The sequence below is a fragment of the Zonotrichia albicollis genome, chromosome 2 (genome assembly GCF_047830755.1).
Source record: "Zonotrichia albicollis isolate bZonAlb1 chromosome 2, bZonAlb1.hap1, whole genome shotgun sequence".
NCBI classification, from domain to species: Eukaryota; Metazoa; Chordata; class Aves; order Passeriformes; family Passerellidae; genus Zonotrichia; species Zonotrichia albicollis.
This window is the reverse complement of record NC_133820.1, coordinates 85651569-85674710: the sequence shown is the minus strand read 5'-3', so window position 1 is coordinate 85674710 and position 23142 is coordinate 85651569. Positions and strand designations below refer to the sequence as shown.

Here is a 23142-nt window from a genome sequence, read left to right as displayed (position 1 = left end):
CTCAGGAAAATTAATTTAATTTTCTGCTATTCAGTATACATTAAAAAGTAAGAGCAATCAGTGAGTATGCTGGCTGATACTTTCCATGGAAAACAGAAGTGTGCTGTATGCATCCTTGAGGTCAAAATCAGTAAGGGGAAAATGCTTTCTCTCCAGGTTTTCTTTTGCTATTGCTTTTCCTCTGAAGTGATGAGAGTAAATCCATTCAAACAGTGTCCTGGCAGCAGTTTGACATTTTAAAAGATCAAAAAGTACCATGTTAGATAGCTAGAGAGCCCCCAGACTACAATAACACCGAAAAGGAAAGTAATAAAGTAAGGAGCACACATATGGCCTGCAGTTGCATTTCTTGCTATTGATTCTGAAACTGCTGAAGTGAAACTTCTTTATCAGCAGCTACATAATCAGCAAGTCAAAGCAATGCATCTCTGACTGAAAGTACAGTAAAACCACTATGTCAATTTAATCAAAAGATATCAGTTAGAGAAACCTGGAAAATTACATGACATTACATACTGATGGATGTAAGACTATTGAGATCTGCCAAGAAATGTCTGGAAACACACTGATCTTTGAATTATTAGACCCACATGTCATCTGTTGGAGCTTCCTAAGAGTAGAAGAAACATTTTTCCTGCTGCACTCTTTAACAAGTAATGGTTTGTACACTCAGAAGTGAGCCAGTCCTACTGGCTGCACACCAACTTATGTTGCAATGTCTTTGTCTCCTATTGTTTACCTTTGGTGTGACTGCCATAACCAATGGCACTTCACTATACTCAGAAGAATAATTTGAGACAATTAATAAATCTATAAAGCCTTTCTGCTATAGACCTTGTTTACTCTGAAGTTGTACAAAAGACCAGATGCAGTTTGAGATGTTCTCTTTACTTCACTGAGTTCCAAGGAGGTTTTTCTTCCATGAAAATGTTTTAAGAGACTATAACAGAAACATATTAGCAAAAAGTAAGACTAAGATTTTGGGGAATAAAAAATCTGAATATAACAGTATATTTAACTGTGCCATTTCAGTGTGCAAGACAGTTGGATTTGTTCTATTTTATGCGTAGAAAGAGAAATTGGTGTTCAGGACAAGAATGCTTTCCTTCACTCATTTTTCAAGCATTCATTATAGAAGGGCTTTTCATCTGTTGGGTCTATTTAATTTGGATTTTGCTCTATCATTTTAACAATTTTTTTTTTAAAATTACATTATTTCTTTAGACATATTGACTATAAAGCAATACCCGAGGAAATGCTTTTGTAACTTTTAGAACTAATGAGAATTAATATTTGAAAAAACAAATTTGCAAGAACAAGAGAAAAAATTTAATTCATCTTCATTAAAGTACTTTTTTGATCTGTTAGGAAAAAAGCACAACATTCAAAGTTAGTTTATTTTATGGATGTGAGGAAACTGCTGCATCTTCTGTGTAGAAAATAAAATGCAGAACAAGATCATTAGCTGGTGTTACACTTTATTTAAATTTACAGACTGCAATAGATTAACAGCATAGTTTGTGCCTACTATAAATGCATACAGTGATTCAGGCTTTGTATATGGCAACATGAAAACCTCTGTCACAATAAACTTTAAGAACTATGAAGGAATCTCTACCTTCAGTGCCCTCTTGTTTTAATGTTTTTTGGTGTTATATTTAGAAAGCTGTGATTACAATGAAGCTATACATGTTGCTGCCTTTTTAAGAAAAGTCCTACTCATGTCTGAGACCATTAACTTAGGCAAGTGCCTCAGCTTTACTATGTCCTTTCTTTCTAGATGAAAAAAAAAATATATATATATATATCAACCTAAGTGCCTTGCTACGTCTTTTCATAATCATGAGCTATGTGAGGCAAGGAAAGTTCTGGATAGGCATTGTGACATTATGAGGAGATTTTAATTTATACTGTATTCTAAGTATCAATAATAATAGGCCATAGCATTATTGATGCTCTTCTTAATTGCAAGCTTGGAGACCAGTGACTCAGAGTCACAAAATTCTCAAAGATATAGGGGAGGTCCAAGCTGTACAGTGCTTGCCCTTGAAAAATATTCTCTATCTCTGACTCACAGCACTATTTGCAAAGAGTTTAGCACTGAATATACTGACATAATGATTGCAGCAGCAGATTATAAATAGCTGTATTTATGCACAGCTCTAAACTAAAAGAGCAGCAGCTTGCTTGAGACATTTTTAGTAAGAATTTTCCCCCACTCCTTAATTTATTCCTTTCTCCATTATGCTTCAGAGCAACCTGGGCTGGAAGCTTTAAAACTTATGACTCCTCAACATGAAAACAGACAGTTCTTAATCACATTTTAGGTGTTGTGGTTTTCAGAGAGAGGAGAGGCTGCTGTGTGCTTGTCCTGTTTCCTTAGCAACCGAGCAAGGGGAGCTCAGGAGACTCTGCTGGAGGGAGCCTGAGATGCTCACGTGTTGCTCCCAGTATCTGTCTCCACCTGCCACAGCCTACGAGAGGACCTAAATCAAAACCAGCTTGCCAAGGAAAGGTTCTGTATATATGATTTAACACTACTCTATACCAAATGTGTTAATACTGAGTACTAAATTTGCTTGGTTAAGCATTCAGTGGTCAGGAGGGAGGCAGAAAAAAAAAGTGACAAATATGTATTCTAGGCTCTGAGCTATGCCAGTCTAATTTTTTTATAAATTTTACAGTGTTTCTGTAAAATACTTGCTCACAGTGAAGATACTGAATAAAATCTTCATAGTTTCAAGGACCAAAAACCACTCATTGTTTCGGTTTTCCATATGGCCCAAATCGTAGAGCCACAATAAATTCAATTTTCCTTTGAAAATAGAAATACCTTGTCTAATCTTCATGGTACTTAATAGAAATAATATATTAAATGTAATATATTAATTTAAGCAGAATATATTAATTTAAATTGAATAAATAAACAAATATCTCAAACACACTCCCTCCCCCAGGTTTTGAAGGACTTTACATTAGGTTAATCTCATCTACCTTTGGGTGCACAACTGTGGCATTATCTTATTCTCCATCTATAATAAAAAGAAAATATAATTCTGATTTTTGGTTCCATCTCCTCCATCCCTGGAGAAGTGTGAGCCCTGTAGCACTAGTGGTCTGATGGAATCTGAAGCAAGATCTTTCTCTATAAAATGTTAATTGGACTGACTTAGGCTTTGGTTCCCTACACATGGTATTTTTTGGCTTTTGGACATAGCAGGATTTTGTGCAGGTCAGTAAGATCAATCATCCTATCAGGATAGCCTTCAGTTCTTTTCTCCCCTTAGAGGGAAACCTAGCATAACTAATTTCTCAGTCAAGATGTCACTTCACTACTTCTTCCCTGGCACATCTTATGACTTTTTTAACATGGATGTGCCAAAGCTGTTTTTTGGATTCCAGATGCAGGCTCAAATGAAACACGCACTGGCCGCTACCTCATCCTTCCAAAAAAAATCACAAAATGCAGCATTGTTGGATAATAGAGAACAATAAACCTGTCATCTGTCTGCTACACCGATCTTTTTAAGATACCTAGAGAAGTGGAGAATTACAGCCTATTTGAGTCCTTGTTTTTCTACACAGTAGGAGCTAGAGGTCCTGTTTGCTGTCCAAACCATTCCTTCTCCATGGTTATTAACGGTCTCAGCATTAGAAAGAGGCAGAGCTTTAACTTGGACCAAATGTGTGTGTTTGTGTGTGTGTGTGTGACATTAGAAAGTGTATGAAAAAACAAGCTTGGAGATAACACATCCCATCCCATGAAGGGATACAAAATTAAAGGAAGAGAAGGTCTCAGGAGAAAATGAGCAGGGAGAAGGTTTCTTATGTTGCTTCTTAATCTCACAGACTGTGACTATATATTCTCCAATAACATAGTCCAATTCACTTTAGGATAACAGAGCTTTGAACTGCTGTGAAAGCAGAAGCCAAATCATCGTCCCAACATGATCACGTGGTCATACATTGCATTCTTCCACCTCATAAACTGCTAAGCCAATAATCTAAAACTGAATGCTCATGCTTACATGTTGTGGTGTGTTGCAATGTCCTGTTTTAAACTTCCGAGTCCCTTCCCAGGTGTGCCTATGCCTCTCTCCCTGCCCCCTCGCCCCCTTGCTGAGTGTGCCCTGTCAATCAGGCTAACATACCAGCAAGGCGTCATGTGATTCGTCGATTTCAAAGGATGCTTCTCAGGCCTGGGGGTCATTGGCCTGTCTAAGTGTCATCCTCCCTTGAGACCCTGCCCCCTTCACCTGGTTGGTAACTCACCTGTCCCCTCCCCTTCCCCTGTCCCCGAGCTTATAAAGTTAATGAGACCATGCGGCCAGTATTCTGTTAGCAGCAGTGGCCCAGTGCAGATATCTCTGTACCAATGGAATAAACATCTGGCAACCTTCTAGCAGAATCCACTCCTTCCTTCTCTTCACCATCGCCAGAAGCTCTCTCCTGAGGTAAACGGAGTCCTGTCTTGTGCCCCGCTGCACCCTGCCGCCAGCCGAGGTATCTCTGGGGTAAAACACCACAGTGCTGCCTTTGGCCCAGCAGCGAGGGTCAGAACTGGCATAGGCACCATCTAACTGGTTATATTGGGATATTTATTCCAATATATTGGCGTCCCTGTGGGTGGGCAAGCGACCCTGAGCCCAAGAACGGACTCGCAGTACCTCAGAGAAGTTTCTGCCAGTCGTGCATCCAGCTGGAAGGGCTTTGGTTGCATTGCCCTCAGCTAGAGACTTTGGGAATACTCCCAGAAGAAGTTTCGTGGACTGTTCGGCGCCTTCTGGAAAGCCCAGCTTCATTGTGGTGAGCAGATTTTCCAGAGGGAGAAAAGGGCAGCCTCTCTTGCACCCAGAGAGAGGTCCTTTTCCGGTGGAGACCTGCCTGCCTGTACCCAGCCTACAGCTTCCATTTCACGTGAGTATCTCTGCTTTCGGTAGAGCAGAAGCTCAAAAACAGACTCTGCCGTGAGTTCTGTTCCTTTTTGCCTTTGCATTTTTAGCTGCGCAGCCCCACAGACAAGAATTCATAGCGTTCTAGCTTTATTTTTTGCCGCGTGTTTCACTGTTTTTTAGAATTCGCGCCGGAGCGGGATCGCTCTCTGCCCTTCCCCCCCCGGCTCAGCAGCGTGCTCAGACACGTGTTAGGAGACTCTCTCTCTTTCTCTTTCTCTTTGCGGGGGAGGGGGGGAGGCTCTCTTTCCACGTGGCCGGGGGACCTGCGGGGTCGGGAGTGCTCTGCACATGCGGTGGCGAGGGGGGGCACGTCCCGGTTTCGGCTGCCACGTGGAGTGGCTGCTCTCTCTGCTCCGCGGGGGAGCTGCATTCCACCGTGGGGGAGGCTTTGTTTCTGCCTCGGCTCGGCAGGGCGTGCCCTGCTGCCGCTGCCCGGGAATTTTAAAAGCAGTATATACAGCTGCATTGTGAAGCTTTTGTCTGCTCGTTATCGCTTTCTATCTGTGGTTTTTTTAGAAATTGGTAGCTGATTTTAGCTTTGTTTTTGGTCAGGCGGGATTAAGTAGTTTGCTTTTTACATCTAACATGGGTTCCAAACTTATAATTGTACAAAGGGGAGTGTATTATAATATTGTTAGCATTTTAATCAAGAGTAATGTGAAATTCTCTAAAGGAAAATTGAAACAGTTTATAAGATGGCTTTTTCTGCAGTTCCCAAACATTTCCCCTGAAGAAATCCACAATATTCAATTCTGGGATAAAGTTGGGAATGAATTGATAACCTTAGGACAATCTGGCAAATTACCCTCAGCTAAATTTGTGTTCTGGAGTTTACAAATTCGAACAGCATTGCTCAAACAAAAGGAAATGGAGAAAAAGCCAAATGTAAAGCCATGTACCTCTGCTCTCCCTGTTCCTCCCTGCTCTAAAACCCCTAAACCTCTTTCCCCAAAACTTGGTATTTTAAAGAGTGCAAACTCATTGGGAAATCGGCTACCCAGAGAGTGCAAGAATACCTGAGTTGTTTTGTTCACAAAGCCCTGGCCAGGCTGCGTGTCCTTCCCAATCCCCTGTATCCCCTCCTCTAAAACCCAGAGCACGTGTTAGCTTTCCGGAGAGCAGTGATGTCCAAAATGGCCCCCAGTCCCCAGGGGGTGCACAAGATGGTGGGTGCCACGTGGCATCTTCCCAAACCTGGTCTTCTTCTTCCCAAAATCCTCTTAAGCATCCCAAAATTCCTGCCCCATCCCCCTCTCCTCCTGTTCCTCGTGACACCTTCCCCCCCCCCCCCGCCTTTCCTGCAGTACCCTCAGCTCCGCCCCTCTACTCCTCCCAGGGGGCGTATGCTGACGTGATGTCACCAGGTGACCCCGCCCCCTGCCAGCCCCTTGACCCCACCCCTTGTTCCCACGGTATCCCCGCCCCTTGCCGGCTCCCTTTCCCCGGTTCCCACAGTGGGGACACACCCACTGCCTGTCCGCAAACCTGTAGCTGTGATCCCAATGCTTCTGATTCAAGGGATACAGAGCAGGGGACAGCAGACCCAATGCATGGTGCCATGTTGTCACTGGCTCCTGTTACGTTTCAGCCTGCAGCTCAAGCTGGAGCAGCCCCAACTGCTAATTGGAGTTCTTTTGGATGACAATTGATTAAAGAGATCTGTAAATCTCATAAAGAATATGGTCCACACAGTCCATATTTCCATGGCCTTTTAAATTCTGAATTAAGTAGGACTATTGTGGTTCCACATGATTTAAAACAACTGTTTTCATGTCTCATGACATCCACGGAATTCAAATTATGGGAATCAGCATTGAAACAACTGCTAAAAGATGCTCTCCCAAGCTTACAGGCTGATCCAAACACAGCAAAAGACAACAATGGTAACCCTATCACTATTGATCACCTCTGTGGTGAGGGCCAGTGGTCTTCTCCCTCAGTCCAAGCTGCTGCAATTCCTGCAGAAACACCTGAGAAAGTAAAAGAAGCAGCTGAAAAAGCATTCTTTTCCCTCCAACCTGAGGGGCCTTTTGAGCCCTATAGTAAAATCAAACAACTACCATCAGAGCCTTTTTTGAAATTTGTAGAAAGGCTAACTAGAGCCATTGAAATACAGGTTAAAAAGGAAAATGCTAGAGAAGCAATTTTAGAAGAAATAGCGTTTACAAATGCAAATGAACAGTGTCGAGCGGCAATCCTGAGCCTTCCTATGGAACCTTCCCCTACACTAAAAGATATGCTTCTAGTCTGTAACAGGAAAGTACCTCTGATGAGTGTGGCTGAAGACACCAGACCAAGGCTGCTGCCAAGACCACCCCAGCGTGTCGCTGTTGCCAGCCCTTCACCTTTTCCCTCAGCACAGCAGTACCCTGGGCAGCAGCGGAGACCGGCAATGGTTGAGCCCACTAAACCATGCCTGCTTTGTAATAAGCTAGGGCACTGGAGTAACCAGTGCCCCCTGAAAAAGGAATTTGATGAATTTAGAAATGGCAGGGGAGGAGAACTACAAGCCCTCCCTGGGGGTCAACAACAAAAAAACGAAGAATAAAGAGCCAGCCTGCCAGGCGTGCAGACATAAAAGGAGCAGGCCAAGAGAATAAGGGTAGCAAAACAAATCAAGCGCGCGATAATATTAACATTTGTGTAAGTGAAGCAGGTGCTTCAAAGACCAAGTCTGCTAGTCCACTGTTGAAAGTGAAACAAAATAACCTTTGTTATGATTTAAGTGATTCTGTATTAACCGCATCTTCTGTCAATGAGCCTTACAGGTTGCAGCTGACAGAGTCACTCCACCTGAAGGACACTGACTGGCATATTGTCTCTGTAAATCCTGAACAGAAAGGTACTTGGAACCAGATTCGTTGTAAGTACATCGTCACTGGGGACAAAAACACACCACAAGAGATCGAAATTGCTCCGGGAATAACAACATCAGATCCCAAGCAATTTGTTCTCAGCCTGCACTGTTTCCACCCACCCCTGTTTCTTCCCAAGGGACAAAGTGTTGATCAAGCTATCCCTGTGCCATCTTTACCTGAAAATGTCGATAAACAAGGGCCCACAGTCGCCCGGGTCCAAGTTATTGGGACAGATAAACCCAAATTGTGGTGCAATGTCAGTGGGGGTGGGGAGTCTAAACGCATTGAGATGCTTGTAGACACAGGTGCAGACTGCACAGTGATTCCAGTACAAGACTGGCCAGCACACTGGCCTTTACAAAATGTTGCTGGTCACCTTCGAGGTGTAGGAGGTCTGCAATTGGCAAGGCAATCCAAAAGCATTATTCAATTCGAGGGTCCAAACGGACAATTGGCAAATATCCGTCCATTTGTGTTAGATTATTCAGAACCTTTGTTAGGGAGAGATTTAATGGCCCAGTGGGGTGTCACAATTAATATTCCAGACTCTCCACAGCATTTTTGTGCAGCAGTCATTAAACAACAGCGCCCCACCCAAAAACTTAAGTGGAAAACAGACGAACCAGTTGATGTGAAACAGTGGCCACTCAGTAAACAAAAAATAAAAGTGCTTGAAGAACTAGTACAAGAGCAACTAAAAAAGGGCCACATTGTGGAGACCATGTCCCCATGGAACTCTCCAGTGTTTGTCATCCAAAAAGCTGACAAAAAGAGGTGGCGACTTCTCTGTGACCTCCGACAAATTAATAATGTAATTGAAGATATGGGTTCTCCTCAACCTGGTATGCCATCCCCAACAATGCTTCCCCAAGATTGGAAATTAGCTGTTATTGATATTAAAGATTGTTTTTTCCAAATCCCATTGCACCCTGATGATGCACCGCGTTTGGCATTCTCTGTCCCTTCTATCAATTCAGAAGCTCCTATGAAAAGGTACCATTGGACCGTTCTTCCTCAGGGCCTAAAGGTATCTCCAGCTATCTGCCAGTGGTAGGTCTCTTCCCTGCTTTCCCCAGTTCGTGCAGCCGCAGAGAAGGCCATCATCTATCATTATATGGATGATATCCTTGTGTGTGCCCCCAATGATGATTTACTAACACATGCGCTTGACCTAACGATCGATGCATTGATTGTTGCAGGGTTCGAGCTCCAGGAAAAGAAAATTCAAAAGATGCCACCTTGGAAGTATTTGGGCTTAGAAATTGGAAATAGGACCATTGTTCCTCAAAAACTAGAAATCAATCCAAGAATCAAGACCCTTGCGGATGTCCACAAGTTGTGTGGGTCTTTGAATTGGGTAAGACCGTGGCTTGGTCTGACTAATGAAGACCTTGCCCCTCTTTTCAATTTATTGAAAGGGGGAGAGGACCCAGGTGCTCCTAGGTCTATTACCCCAGAGGCACGGAAAGCTCTAGAAAAGGTTCAGATTGCAATGTCCACAAGACAGGCCCACCGATGCCGGCCTGATCTGCCATTCAAATTTATCATCCTAGGTAAGTTGCCACACCTCCATGGAATTATTTTCCAGTGGGAGGAAAAACAAACACCTAAGGCAAAGGACACACCAAAAAAGGACTGGGACCAGAGGGACTCTCTCTTGATCATAGAATGGGTTTTCCTCAGTCACAAAAGGTCCAAGAGACTGACAAAGCCTCAGGAACTGGTAGCAGAACTGATCCGGAAAGCAAGGACGCGGATCAGGGAGTTAGCAGGATGTGATTTTAAGTGCATTCACATTCCAGTTGAGTTAAAATCAGGTCAAAATACTATGAAAATACTGGAACAATTGTTTCAAGAAAATGAAGTGTTGCAGTTTGCTCTGGATTCCTACTCAGGACAATTTTCGGTAGCACGGCCCGCTTGCAAATTGTTTGAACAAGATGTTCAATTTACTTTAAAATTAAGAACTGCTCTAAGTAGGAGACCTTTAAAAAGGGCTCTAACTGTCTTTACAGATGCGTCCGGGAGGTCCCACAAGTCTGTTATGACTTGGAAAGATCCTCAAATCCAGCAGTGGGAGACGGACATTGCTGAGGTGGAAGGTTCACCTCAGGTTGCTGAATTGGCTGCGGTTGTTAGGGCTTTTGAAAGGTTCTCAGAACCATTTAATCTGATTACAGACTCTGCATACGTGGCAGGAGTAGTATCCAGAGCAGATCAAGCAATACTGCAAGATGTATCTAACATTGCACTTTTTGAATTGCTCTCAAAACTGGTAAAGTTAGTCACTCACCGAGAGCAACCCTTTTATGTGATGCATGTCAGGTCACACACTGACTTGCCAGGGTTTATCGCTGAAGGCAACAGAAGGGCAGATGCTCTTGCTGCACCTGCAGTGATGGCCACTCTCCCAAATGTTTTTGAACAGGCAAAAATCAGCCACCAGCTTTTCCACCAAAATGCACCTGGCCTGGTTCGCCAGTTTAACATCACTCGAGAACAGGCCAAAGCGATTGTGGCCACGTGCCCAAATTGCCAACAACATGCACTCCCTACAGTGAGTACGGGAGCAAACCCAAGGGGACTGAACAGTTGTGAACTGTGGCAAACAGATGCAACACACATACAGATTTTTGGACGGCAGAAATATGTTCATGTTAGTGTAGATACCTTTTCTGGAGCGGTCTATGCTTCTGCCCACACAGGAGAGTCATCTACTGATGCTATTAAGCACCTCTTACAGGCTTTTTCTTTCATGGGCATCCCCAAGGAGCTGAAAACTGATAATGGGCCTGCTTATAAATCCAAGGAATTCGAGAGCTTCCTGCAGCAATGGGGAGTAGAGCACAAAACTGGCATCCCCTACTCCCCTACAGGTCAAGCCATTGTAGAAAGAACTCACCGTGATATTAAAAGGGTCCTGGACCAGCAACAACAGGTTCTGAAGGTAGAACCCCCCCACATCTGGTTATCCAGGGCACTATTCACAATCAATTTTCTGAATTGTTCTTTTGACAGCCTGAACCCACCCATCCTACGCCACTTTGGGGGGAACAGTCACAGGTTGATGAAAGAAAAACCTCCAGTTTTAGTAAAGGACCCTGAGACTTGGAAAATGGTGGGACCTTACAAATTGGTTACTTGGGGACGTGGATACGCCTGTGTATCCACCCCCTCTGGTTTAAGGTGGGTTCCTTCCAAATGGGTAAAGCCCTATGTTCCCAAAGTCTCAGAAAAATCTGCAGAAGCGCCCCAGGTTGCTCACGCTGCCTGGAGAAGAAAACGTTCTCTGGAGGAAATTCCATTTAAGCCTCCTATCTGGAATAGTTTGTAATATATGTTTGTCTCAAGTTTTTGTACCAGTTTAGATCCCACTGTTCGTGTGTAGCCTCGAGACGTCATGAGACCGAGCCTGCTTCTCGTCCTACTCGTGATCATCCCACCTGCAATCTCCTACATAGTACCGCAGCCCAAACCACATATGGACTACCTCGATAAAGGTTCTCAGACAGCAACAGAGAAACTGACAATGAGCTGAATGAACTTTTCAATGGCTGGGGACTCTCGGGCTGGTTGGGATCTATTCTGAAAACTGTAATTTTAGTGCCGTTTATTTTAGTTATAGTTATTGTAGTTTTTAGCATTGTTTTTAGAGTAATCAGCCGCATGGTTCTCAAGTTAATCTCAAGCTCATCTCCCCCTCCTGAGGTCTACCATTTGGAAGCCCTCAGTGCTCCAGTGGATGACCTGGAAGCCTCAGTGGAAAACACTGACCCTCCTGTAGAAGAAGAACCGATTTACCAACCATGGTTTGGCAATCATTCTGCACCATAAACACAGTCCTCTTCTTTTTAAACAAAACCAGGGGGAGATTGTTGTGGTGTGTTGCAATGTCCTGTTTTAAACTTCCGAGTCCCTTCCCAGGTGTGCCTATGCCTCTCTCCCTGCCCCCTCGCCCCCTTGCTGAGTGTGCCCTGTCAATCAGGCTAACATACCAGCAAGGCGTCGTGTGATTCGTCGATTTCAAAGGATGCTTCTCAGGCCTGGGGGTCATTGGCCTGTCTAAGTGTCATCCTCCCTTGAGACCCTGCCCCCTTCACCTGGTTGGTAACTCACCTGTCCCCTCCCCTTCCCCTGTCCCCGAGCTTATAAAGTTAATGAGACCATGAGGCCGGTATTCTGTTAGCAGCAGTGGCCCAGTGCAGATATCTCTGTACTCATGGAATAAACATCTGGCAACCTTCTAGCAGAATCCACTCCTTCCTTCTCTTCACCATCGCCAGAAGCTCTCTCCTGAGGTAAACAGAGTCCTGTCTTGTGCCCCGCTGCACTCTGCCACCAGCCAAGGTATCTCTGGGGTAAAACACCACAGTGCTGCCTTCGGCCCAGCGGCGAAGGTCAGAACTGGCCTAGGCACCATCTAACTGGTTATATTGGGATACATATTCCAATACTTACAAATGAATATTTCTGTCCGTATTTCAGAGGGAGCAGTTTGGTTTCTTTTTATATAGTTGAAGTGGCTGGTACTGGCCTGAAATACTGCATAGATGGTCTACTGTTATTCCTTGTGTGTAAGCTTACAGTGTGATATCAGATGTAATATATATACTTTTTTGGTTTTTATAATAAAAGCAATGTATTCGTGATGATAACAGAAAAAGAAGTGCTTAGGTCTGAGGTGGAGACAAACATTTAAGCCCTCAAAATTAATAACATTTTCTGTGGCTTTTGTCCAGAAAATTATTTTCTTAACTATTTTTATCATTTATTGAGATCGTTATTGTCCAAGTATTTTCAAGTTATTCAAAGAGTATGTGGTTTTTTTCAGTTCGCTGTCATATCCATAATCCAAAATTGGACATTGCTTTTTCTTCATCCCACCTCTGTTGCACTGGCTGTTTGAAACTTGACAAAATACAAAGCAAATTTTCATTCCTCTTAATCTTCACTTCTGTTGACGTTACAGTCAATAGATTTTGAGCAAGTCTAAAAAATGTTTCAGGAGTTTCTTTTCTGTCTTCTAGCATTTATGTTAAATTCCAACAGAATTTTTGGTAGTTTGAGGATTACAATTCCTTCATTTATAACTGAAATAATGACTGTTAATTTACTATACAGAAAAATGAATGCTTCAAAGCTGCAGTCTTGTGAGATTAATTAAATTGAATGAGTAGAAGGAACACAAAGCAGAGTTATGTTTGCTTGCTTGTCAGTGCTAAGACAATAAAGGCGAGACAGGGATGCAGCAGAAAAAGAACCAACTGGATTTTATGAATGTTTGGAAATAAATTCAGGACACTATGTAATTTGAACATTAAGATATTCTTAAGGGATTGAAATCATATGACTTAAATGCAAACACGGCAATTTTTGCAAAAAATCATAGGCAAGTCTAGTCAGTGTATCAGTCTGGCACTTATTTGTATGAAAATTTGTAATTTTCAAAGTTGCTCTTCCCGAAGAAGAACTCACCACATACTATATGCTCAGGATAACAATTTTTTAATTCTTTAATAATCTTAAGCTTTCAAACTAGTTTAGATGTTTTACACATTCATCAAGTTGTGTTCCATATGCTTCTTTATTTCATGCAGTAGGAAAAATAATGCCCCTATGATGTCTTTAAAATTTTTACTTTTACCACAACTACTGTTATTGAATTGTTGTCTAAAATGAAAGACATTTTTGCCTTGTTTATAAGCAAGCAGTTCTGTTGGGTCTTTCATTTTTTTCTTTATATCAGAGTTAAATTAAAATATAAGTCATTCTGCAGTATGATTGATAGATAAAATAGATATAGCTAGGTAGTTTTAATACAGAACTGAAGAAAGCCTTTTCATGAAGGAAAGAATATTCTGTAGAATGTTTTAAATACAAAGACGGGAAAGAAGATGTTTTCATTACTATCATCTCATAATAGTTGGATATGTTAGTTATAATGTAACTTAATAAATATTAGCAGTAAGAGGTAGAAGTTCAGATGGATTTCCTTCTGCAGATTGGTTGTCTGCCTAGAGGCAGGAGGACCAAAAGAAGAATAAATGCTTTACATAAAATTTTATGATTGAGTTTTAGTGCTTACATTAAATCAAGTAAGCAGGTTTCATATAAACACATTATTTCTGCAGTTTCAGTTGAATATTAATAACTTTTTGTCTTAATCTACTGCCTAATGATGTTATAAAGTCTTAAAGAGCTGGCACTTATGCCCATGAAGGTGTTTGCATTTTAGTCACTTAGAAAATGACTTCGCTTTTCCATCACTTCCACATGAGACCTATGTGGATTTAATTAATTCATGTTTAGGAAGCATTTTCATATCCTTGGATGACTTGCACAATAGAAATGCCAAGTGGTAGTTTTAAATAGCAGAAATTGACCAAAAAAGTAACCTGTTATATTTTATTTAAAATAGTTGAGATTATATTATTTATATAAATTATTTACTATTAATAGAATGGGAAAATGTTATAATAGCAATTTTTAAAAGTTTGTATGTTTATTCCTTAGTAGAGGAATTACTTAGATTGGAAAGGATTTTAAAGATCCTGTAGCTTCAATCCCAGCACCATGAGCAGGGATGACATCCATCATACCATGTTCAACTCCTCATCCAACCTGGCCTTAAATGTTTCCAGAAATGGGCAATCCAAAATTTGGGCAACCTGTTCCTGTGCCTCACAGCCCTCTGAAGAAAGAATTTCTTCCTAATACCTAACATAAATTTATTTCAGTTTAAAAAGTTTCCCCCTTGTCCTATAATTATGTGTCAGTGCAAAAAATCACTATCTTTTTTTTTTTTTCCTTTTTTTTTTATAAGCCTCCTGCAAGTACTGAAAGGCCACGAAAAGATCTCTCTGGAGCCTTCTCTTCTCCAGGCTGAACAAAGACAGCTCTCAAAATATTTTTGCAAGAGAGGTGCTCCAGCCCTTTGATGATCTTTTGGCCCTCCTCTAGACTAGCTCTAATAGGTCCACATTTCCTTGTGTTTTGAACTCCAGACCTAGATGCAGTACTTCAGGCAATAAATAAAATGTAATTTTAAAAGAAATGCATTTTTTATGGTTTATACAAAGATTTTAAGGTTTTAGAATACCAAATTTTACTGTACCAAAGTGTCTGATACTGGATTAGTACTCTGCAGTAATTTATTGGTACAAACCTTCACACCATTGAGAAGCATTAACTCCCACTGATACTGGGGAGAACCAAATTTCCAAATGTACCAAAATTCTCAAAGGTCTGATCCAATTTCAAGTATCTGAAGAGGAAAAAGCATTGAGAATCTGTATTTTACCACATGAGGCTTGCTAAATGAAAAGTGTGATGATTTTTGAGGTCATCAATTTTGCTTATGTATGTTGTATCTTAATGATCATTTTGTGTGCCGATCAATCTTTTCCAGACTTTCCATTTTCTTGGGTGGATTTCCTTCCTATTTTGCTGTGCAAGTACCATGACTCTGGCTCATTATAATGCCTCACAAGCAGCTTTCCTGAGCAGCATACCTTATTTTGTACAGTTTATTTATGATCATCTCCCTGGTGCTGACCATCCTTCTGGAGGATGTTTTCTTCCAGACTTGAATTGTCTTCTTGACTCTTCTTTAGACTTTTGTCTAAAAGGTAACACACCATCTGTATGATGCTTTATGTCACTATCATAATTTTAATTGCAGGGGCTGGCTGATGACCGGATGGGCAGTATCAAAACTCTTTGTACTTGCTTGGAAAATATTATAGCTCTGCTAAGATTTTCCCACCTCATAAATGAGATGTCATTGTCAGATCAGAACACTTCCCAGCTGTAGGTATATTTTCTGTGCTACCTCATATACCAAATTTTCTGCATTTTCTTATGATTTTCTAGTTTCTAAGAAGAAGAAATCCTGCTGTATAATACTCAATAAGCATGACGTAGGATATTCATGCTTTGTATAACTGATATAGCTATCTATTTTATATTTTCTTTGATATGTTAAGCCAATTGATTCAGTGAAATAGATTTAACAGACACTGAGTCTTTGAATTGTCTTGAGCATAGTTAATTTTACCATAACATATTTCTACTAAGAGTAGTCTTATTAATATTAAGGAGTGGGTGTTTGGAAGAATATGGAATAACTCTCCTGCAATGCTTAGAGAGCAGGAGAAAATATCTTCAGCCTACAGCTGTTTCAGATTAAATGTTGGACTTTTCCTGCATTCCAAAACAAAACCATTTTGAAGTGTGTTTTATTGACAAATGATCCTACAGATTTCCCACCCACGGATGCTTAAAAGCACAGAGGCAGGTACTGTGCAGCTTAGAAAAATAGTATGAAATAAAGTCAAAACTAAAAGCATTATCTGGATGGGACTGTGAAAATGCCTCCATTTGATAAAGAGATCAAGATGGCACTTGATGTAAAATCTGTACAGAGGCCATGTATTGTGCCTTCTCTGACCCATGCTCTCTGAAACCTTACATTTGAACAAGTCTACGTGCATAAGTAGATCCTCATTCCAACAGGACTTGGCCATTATGCTGTCTTGGCAATTTCTGCATTGGAAAATGCCCTGTCTTTTTAAGTTTCTTCCCCTATTTTCATTCCCAGGATGGCTCAGAAGAAGTATAAGATGTAGTTAATGAAAAATATAGTGTAATTGATGTTGGAAACTAAAATTATTCTATCACAGAAATACATAGAGAAAAAGCTGGAGACATGAAATCATACAGTTTCTTATGTTGTGAGATTTTACCATGTGATTTACTGCTTGGTAATGCTCTGGCAGTATATGTTAAGAGTTATCAGTTAGAGCTCATGTCATTGTGTTCTAATTTCGTTATTTATATGAAAATAAAAATAATTCTTTACTACATTAAAACAGCCACATGCAATAACAAAAATATATTCTACAAAAGAAACAATTGGTTGGAAATACTTCACAGTGGGAAATACTTCTCAGGGTGTATTCAGATTCTCAGTGTGTGTTTTCAGCTTGTGTCCTGTACTCAACATAACACTTTCATCATATCAAAAATTCTCATGACTGTGTGTCAAACATGTAAAACAGTTTCCAAAATAATTTCCTCTAGATACAACCACTGCCTTCAGCAAAAGTAAAAGTACTTATAGCTCACCTGAAAGTCCTTTAATATTTGATAGGAACAAATCACATCAGAAAATATCTGAAAAATATCATCACAGCTTTTCTATTTTCACTGTCTACTGAAGCTCAAATTTTAGACTGCATTTTTCTCTTCTAAAGACAGCTTTTGAGGGTCACATTTACAATGAATTGCAACTCAGTTTGTAGATATACCACAAAATAAAGGCTGAGATCACACAGTATTTCTGTTTGTGCTCATTTCATTTAACTACAATTCAGCTCGAGTAGCTACATCTTTGTCAAAGAAAAATCTCAACATTTATGTGATGCATGCAAGAGCAAGGACAACATGATAACACCCTCCAGTCTTCAACTAATGAAGTAAAAAATTTAAATTATCCTGCACTATCCTAATCAATTTTACTTGCTTCCAGCACTATCAAATAATTGCAATCTCTTAATTTCCCTTTTCCTTTTTCATGAGGAAACCTGCATAGAAACTTGCTTAGATAGAAATATAAGTAATGAGAATTTGCTTTTCATTTTTTCAAATCAGCATTAGACCTTTCAAACTGCTGAACAAGTTACTTGTGTTGTATTTAGTATACTGGAGGTGTGTTGCATCAAACATGACATGACATATTTGTCAGAGATTAAGTATTTTCTAATTTTTCTAATGTCTGTACATCTAGGTTAAATCTGAGTGCTTTTCTTAACTTTTAAAGATTTGATTCACCAAAAATAATTTATCTGTCGAATCTAGAGAGTATACTGAAAATCAACATGATTACAGATAGATAGCCAGCATACATTTGCAAGGGCCATCTATTCTGCAAGATTTCCCCCAGCCACCCTCCCAGGTGTAATCTCACAGTGGTACCATGTCTCATTATCTTCAATCACATCTGTTGACACTTACATTCCAAAAATAAAAAAATACCTCAACAGTGGAGGCAAAGAAGGTTCAGATTATGGATATTACAGCAGGTGCTGGGAAGCCCACTGAGAGAAAACAGTGTCAAACCTCTACAACATGAGCACACAGCTTGCTGTTGCTTAGAGTGAAGGCAATTTTATGGCAAAGCAAGGGCACAAGGGAACACATTCAAGAACAAATAAGTAGAAGGGAAACAGAACACAAAATAACACAGGCAACCCAAAAAGTAGGAAAACGGCCAAATATGCATTTTTACCATCTGGCCAAGAGCAAGGTGCCTGATGCCTTTCTTTACACATGGGATGCTGGCAAAATGAAAAATGCTCATAGTGTTTCATGCAGTAAGTAGAAAATACAGTTCCATTGTTCAGGGCTTTAAAATCACAGTAGAAAGGAAAAGATAAGTGATTCTTATTGCTACCTGCAATCAGTCAGATAGAGGCTGACTGCTTTAGTAAAACAATTTTCTAAGCTTCTTGAAATGCACAAATATGTTGGTGTTATTTGTGTGTATTTTATAGACAGCAGGTAGATGAAAAGTACATTGCAAATATAGAAAAATACCCCAACAAATTCTAGTGTAAAATAGCTTAAATTATGTTTGAAACAACTGCAACCAAGGGATAAATACTGTGCACCTGTACACCTTTTTCCTCAAAAAGGAAAATCCTGGAAAGAAAAGCCAGTTTCGCTCCAGAGGCTTGAGGAGGTCTCCAGAGTAGCTATTACCAGGCACATGAAAGTCTGGAAAAAGGCAATAAGTATTTACCAAGGGGAAACTGTGCTTGACCAACTTGATTGCTTTGTACAATGGAACAACTTGGTAAGGAGATGAAAGAAAGAATGAGGGATGACATGACCTCCCAATGTTATCTTTTGTTCTAAGATGGATTGCATGGAAAGACTGTAACCTGTATGAAAAACTGGTTAAATGGACTAGTTCAAAGGATGTTGGTTAATGGCAGTTATCAAGAGTGAGTCCCTCCAGACATGTTATAGGGTTCAATACTACTCAATAACTCTATAAAATGACCTCCATGACGGCAATGAATGAACTGTCATCTCATTTGCAAGCAATAGCAACCTGAGGGGAGAGTTATATAGTGGGAGTAGGAAAAAGTGGAAGACTGGGCCACCAGAAACCACACAAGGCTCAACAAAAGGAAATGTAGAAGTCTTGAATTTGGGTCAGATTAATCCCTAGTAGTTCATGGGAGATCTAATCGTAGTCTCCAGGACGTATGCTTCTTGTCATGTCCACAGTGACAGGACAAGAAGCAATTGACCAGAAGTCACTTGAGGGGAAATGCTTGAAGTGACAAGAGCTATATATAGTAAAACAGACAAAAAAAAAAAATCAAACCACTAAAACAAGACTGAGTACAATTAAATGTTAAGGTAAAATGCCCGGAGAAATGGTGTAATCTCCCCTCACAGGAAAGATTTAAGAATTTACTTGATGGAGCTGTGAATAACCTCACCAAAATTCCTGTTTTGAACAGAAAGCTTGTTTAGATGATCTTCAGAGGTCACTTTCAAACCTGACTTTTGTGTAATTCTGTGATTCTGAGCTTCTGCTGAGGCAACAACTTAAATGACAGGTACTGAGACAAGCCATCCTATTCTTCCTTCTCCCTCTCTAAATTTGACATCAAGAGCCCCCCACAAACATTCTGTATCATGCACTATCAATCTAACACCGAGATGTTTCCTTTTTCTCCTCATTCCTGAAACTGGAAATTTTAAGTTCTTTTTTCACCTATGAAGTCTCAAATCCTTCCTCTTGGCAGACTTTTATCAAACATGTATTACATTCCTTACTGTAGATGTCTCTCATCATCATTGAATCAACAGCAGGGAAGATACTTAGGGCATTTGGACATTTGATGTTAAACCTTTTTTCTGTAAGATTTCTTCACTTAAATTTCAGTAACATCTTCAAATTATGGTCTCAAGAAGCTTGAATCCTCTCTAAGCCATTTTCTAGCTAAAGAGGTTTTGTTACAGTCAATGAGCAGCATATCACGCTCAGACTTTATTAAAATATGCATTTCTTATTTTAGTATAAAACAGTTCTTTTAGTCTGATGTATACAATATTAACTATTGACTTTTTTTAGGTGAGAGTTTTTTGTTTTTTTTTATTTTTGGGGAGGGTGGGGAGGACAATAATTTTTTTATTTTATTTTTCAGAGAGAGTTCACATTTTGAAGCATTTCAGAATTGAGGCAAACTGATTTTATATAAAACTTGTGGGCAGCTATATGTTTCATCTTTATTTACAACACTAGTTTCATAGCAACTAATATAACTCAAGGGAAAAATACTGTTAGAATACTAAAAACAGATTAAAAGGAAGAGATAAACTAAAGGCCTAAACGAAATAAACATTACTATGAGATACTCTAAAGGCTTTATTATCACTTGTGAAAATGTCAGTGTTATTATGGGAACTTCAGGTTTTTGCATTTGACATGATTCAACTGTAATAAGTTCTGACTGAAAAATGAAAAGATCAACAGCAAAAAACCCAAGAAATTGTGAATCTTTTTTCTTTAAAAAGTAAAATTTCCTTTTCCTTTTATGTCATCCATCAGATTGAAAAAAGACTGAGAAATTCTGTCTCTCATGTCACATAGGATTCATTGTTGAAGAAAACAAGTCATAGAGTTTATGTAAACTTAATTTCAATTGTTATAAGGTTTTAAATTATCAGCGGGTGTATTTTTAGCAAAGATCCAATCACCATATAAAAAAAGTCTGCATAGTCTGCCTTTAAAGTTTAAAATCTTCTTTTTTGGCAATATCTGGCAGGGAAGCAAGGTCAAGATTTTGAATGCTACTTTGCAGCAGTAGAACACCTCAGAATATTATGTTCCCTAACCCAGCTTTTGAATACTTTATCTATGTGAAGACACTGTTGCATTTGCAGCACTATTTATTATATCTGAGAATTTTTGAAGATCTACAATGTATACCATCTAAGCTGCAACTTAGTGTGCCTCACAGTCACAGCTCTTTCCACTCTTATTCCCCTTCTGGATAGTCCTTTCTCTCATCTGTGCAGTGACAGGAACCAAATATGCCTACCACGGATAGACTTTTCACTGATTCTGATAAGATTTGTCAGACTGTGTGTAGTAGCTGCTAGGAAAAAAGGCTATTTCCTCAACATTAGATGACTACTTCGTCTGCACATCATCACAGCAGCAGAAAGCTGGTGTTCTGATCAGAGTAAAATGAGTTAGTGTATTGCTTTTTTTAAGGAAAGATAAGGCAGAATTCAGAGGTTCATCAGGAAGTCAATACTGTGTTGATATCTAAATGAGATTAAGGAGGTTTTATTGAAGAAATAGTTTATTTGCTTGTGTAAATGTAATGCAAAACAGAGCTGCTTCTTTCAGCTTTGGTTGAGTTCTGATTTATGTACCAAACCTAATATTTTGCTACTCACAGATTTACTTAAGTAGCTATAATTTCTCATCTCATCTTTTTGTTACAAAAATGATCAGTGGAAGCACAGAAATGCATATGCAAAGACAGAGAATCAGAGTCTACATACTATTATGATGAAATTGATGTAATGCTGACATACAGGTGAATCTTCCTTTTAATTCAATTGAAAATGTTGATCGAATATTTATTTCCTGTATGTTGTGATAGACTGCAAAAATGATTAAGAAGCTCAGTTGAGCCAAACTGACAAACACTACATAAACCTAATGACTTATTTTCCATAGTACTATCCCCAAAATTTCCCAGCTAAATGTAGATCTAAAATATACAAGGGGGTCTGAATCTGTTGACAACACTGTCAAAAAATGATATTATAGTTTATCACTTATGGAGTTATTTCTTATTATTTTTATGCAATTCTTATTCATTAATTCTTATGCAATTTGCTTAAAAATGTTAATTTTAAGTCTTATTTCTCTAGAGCTACAGCCAGTGCCATCTGCTGCGGCCAGATCAGAGGATGAAACATACAAACGTCAGTGCCTCTTCTGCCATTCCTCAAGAGATCAAGACTCTCTTCTCACTCAGATTTCACAGCCCATATCCTCCTAGATTTTATCTAGTATCTGACCCTTCCATGTTTCCACATCACTGGACTGACATACACTCTGTAATGAATTGACTATGGTTATGAGCTTGGATAAACAATGGAAAGCACAAACCTTTAGTAAGCAATTGCTGCTTCAGAGTAACATACAGTACTTTCTATCAGAGAGAGACAATTTTCTGACTGATTGGAAGAGATATGAGAGAAAAATCTGAAGGCCTGTCACATCTGCACATATTCTTCCTTAATTGTTCATGTACAGTTTAACATCCACATGTATCTTTCAGTGCCTCAGTTCACAGAGCTAGGGTAAATTGGTTAACTCAGTTCCTTTTTAAGTAGAATAGCACACTTGAGATTTTTGCAAAGGGAAATAGTGCTATTTATGTAAGACTTCTTATCTTAGCAAACTAAATGTATTCTCCAAATGCTTTCTTCGTTCATGCAATAAAATTGCTGCCTATGTGATTGTCCTTTTGTGCAAAATTGAGTTTCACATTTGCTACTGTAGGAATCTTGCTGATAAGGTAGTGGCTGTGCTTATATTATAAAACTGCCTTTTCATGGTATTTATATAAATTTAAAATTCCAAACTCAGTCAGTAGAAAAACATCTTTTCCTGTCAAAAAGTCTGGGCCATACCTCACAGACTACGTCTTATCACTTTTTTAAGTCACCAAGAATGCTAAGGAGTTCCTCATGTGTAGGCAATTGTGAAATAGAAATGGGATGTTTCCTCAAGGAATGTCTAGGAAAAGACAATTGTAGCCAAAGCATGTCTTTTGAAAAGTAGTTTCCAGAAATATGGAGGATGTCTTTTGTTGCAAATATTCTCTAAAAATGAATAATATAATTTACAGGATTGCAACTTCAGGATTCCATTACATTTTCTTATTAATCACAAACCCAAAATACTATAAAAAGTGAGTTGTTTTTTCTTTTTTCTTCAGGTTTATTCAGTATTGCATCTTCTTTTGTTTTTTTTATCTTTAAGGAAATTTAAATTATGTGTCTGTTTTTCTTTTTCAAGCTTATTTCAGACAATTTATAAACTGTAGAGCGCAAAAATTTTGTACAATAAATATACAGCATCTGCTGATACAAATCCCCATTTGGGTCTTTACAATGATCAAATATTTGCTACATTGTCACTGGAATATCTCTTGTGGTGGGTTTTGAATGGATTTGGCAAGGTGTGATTGCATAAAGACATGGATTTTATATAGGCATTATAT

General features: G+C 39.5%; 1 long non-coding RNA gene across 1 annotated transcript; it reads left to right on the top strand.

The window, feature by feature from the left end:
- The first annotated feature begins 2380 nt into the window (after positions 1-2380).
- LOC141728352 (uncharacterized) lies at positions 2381-22807 on the top strand. The gene is made up of 3 exons (XR_012579278.1): positions 2381-2515; positions 15222-15441; positions 21782-22807. It is a non-coding gene; the product is annotated as an uncharacterized LOC141728352 (long non-coding RNA).
- The last annotated feature ends 335 nt before the right edge of the window (positions 22808-23142 follow it).